Source organism: Octopus bimaculoides, chromosome 8 (genome assembly GCF_046866305.1).
Source record: "Octopus bimaculoides isolate indiv1 chromosome 8, ASM4686630v1, whole genome shotgun sequence".
NCBI classification, from domain to species: domain Eukaryota; kingdom Metazoa; phylum Mollusca; class Cephalopoda; order Octopoda; family Octopodidae; genus Octopus; species Octopus bimaculoides.
The window spans coordinates 41489722-41492221 of NC_142935.1; the positions used below are offsets into that span (position 1 = coordinate 41489722).

Below are 2500 nucleotides of genomic sequence, written 5' to 3' on the forward strand. Positions count from 1 at the left end.
GACGAAAACTGAAAGAAGCCCGTCATATATATATATATATATATATATATATATATATATATATATATATATATATATATATATATATATATATATATATATATATATATACATATATATATATTATATATATATGTGTGTGTATGTGTGTATGTTTGTGTGTCTGTATTTGTTTCCCCCCCACACACACACCATCGCTTGACAACCGGTGTTGATGTGTTTACGTTCCCGTAACCTAGTGGTTCGGCAAACGAGACCGATAGAATAAGTTCTAGGCTTACAATGAATAAATCACGGGGTTGATTTTTTTCTACTAAAGGAGGAGCTCCAGCATAGCCGCAGTGAAAAATTAATAATTAAAAGCACAATCAATGAGTATAATATAAAGTAAAGTAAATATCATAAGATAAATATTATATATATATATATATATATATATATATATATATATATATATATATATATATATATATATATATATAACACAGAGACATACACATTCATGAGTATATTTGTGTGTGTCTCTATATGAGCGTATGCATACATACACACACATATATCCACACTTTAGTATATCTCCTGTTACGACTCTCTCATTATCTTACTTTCCACCCCGCTTTGCTATGCTCGTTCTCCCTGCCCTGTCTTTGTTTGTCTCTCTATCTCTCTTTCTTTTTCCTTGTTTCTCTTTCACTTCGCCGTTTGAAATTTATTTACATTCACCTTTGTCTTTAAGATGTATGTTTCCTTTATCCTATTGTTACTTTCATTCTAAATCCCCTAACATAAACTTCTCTATTTCTCTTGTGTCAGACTTTTTGTCGCTCCCTTACTTTCATACATTATTTCATTCATTCTATCCCTCTTATCACGTTCTTTCTCACTCTTTTGCCTGCCATATATCTACTTTTCTTTCTCACTCCCTCTCTGGCATTGTCTAATCTATTCACACAAATATATTTGTCTCATTCAAAGTGGTACAGGTTTCCCCCTGTTAGCGTCTTTTTCTCCCGTTTTTCCTTCAAATAATTCCTTGTTTTCATCTGTACCCGCTTCTTATACATTATCCATCTTTTGTTTTTCTGTGTAAGAGTCTCTTTCTTTCTCTTTTTCTAACTTGTTATTTTTCTATTCTAATACATCAAAGGATATATATTTCTCGTATTGTTTTTTCTCCGCATTATATTTTACTACCTCAAACAATGTTTTCCTTCAGCACGACTTTCCTCTTCCCTGCCTCATTAAACATCGCATTTCGTACTTTTCCTTTCCATCACAAATATACACGTACACACATCTAGTCTCTATCTCTCTCTCTCTCTCTCTCTCCTCTTCATCTATCTATCTATCTATCTATCTATCTATCTATCTATCTATCTATCTATCTATCTATCTATCTATCTATCTATGTTGTGTTAAACTGTTCTAACCGCAACACATGACACATACTCTGGCCCTTAGTTCTGAATCTACTTAGATTATTTTCCCCCTCTTTTGTTAGATTGCGTATGCACTTTCATTCTCAACCCTAGCAAGTTCTACTTTCACTATCGTTTCGGGCACATCTCAATTAGCAGTTAACCTTTTACGCATATTTGTTTACTTCTTATACGCCTCGCTCATCATTCCTCCGTTTCTTTCTGTCTTTTAATCCACTTACATGTATACATACATACATACGTACATGCATGCGCACACACTCACAAACACAGACAAATATATGGTTCCATGTACCCGTTTTTTCTGCACCTTCCTTCCTTCTCCTCTGTTTATTTCTATCTCACTTTTCCTTCATCTCTTTTTCTATTTTTAATCATTCATTTCCTTGTTTATTCGTGTTCACAAATACGAGGCGCGAAACCATCCTTCCCAAGCTTAGTTTTCCCCCCACAATTCGCTCTCTTTTCTCCTCGCTCTCACACACTTTCTCTCTTTTCTTTTCCTTTCTTATAACTCCAACCGTCTCAGAAGATCTCACACTCACTGTCTCTCTCTCTCTCTCTCTCTCTCTCTCTCTCTCTCTCTCTCTCACTCCTTCTGTCTCATATATTTTGTCTCACTTTTACTCGCGTCTCACATTTTTGCTCTCGCACTCTCCTTCTCACACATACCAACTCATTCATTTCCTCCTTCTCCCTATCACACTCCGCGATCACTCATATATTTGATTACGAAAGCAGGCATGCATGCGCGCATGCACACGTACATGCATGCACGCACACATTATTATTGCACTAACACACAACATATAACGACGACACAGCTCTACACGTGTATTTCCTTCTTCCCTCGTTTATTCTGTTTTTGTAAAAATATACAGACTGCTTGGTACCAACGTTCTTCTCTCTGTCTCTCTCTCTCTCGTTCTCTCTTTCTCTCAGTCTAACTATCTATATCTGTCTTCCACATATATATCTTACATTTTTCTATAACTCTCCACTCTCTCCGTCTTACTCTCTATCAGCCCCCCCCCTCACTTTGTCTTATTATCGTATTTTTT

General features: G+C 35.4%; 1 protein-coding gene across 1 annotated transcript in view; it reads left to right on the plus strand.

The window, feature by feature from the left end:
* The first annotated feature begins 2015 nt into the window (after positions 1–2015).
* LOC106883669 (uncharacterized) overlaps positions 2016–2500 on the plus strand; it is a 313977-nt gene continuing 313492 nt past the window's right edge. Inside the window, exon 1 of the mRNA XM_052970057.2 lies at positions 2016–2500. This exon is cut by the window's right edge and continues 1022 nt beyond it. The gene's annotated coding sequence lies outside the window, so the exon portion shown is untranslated.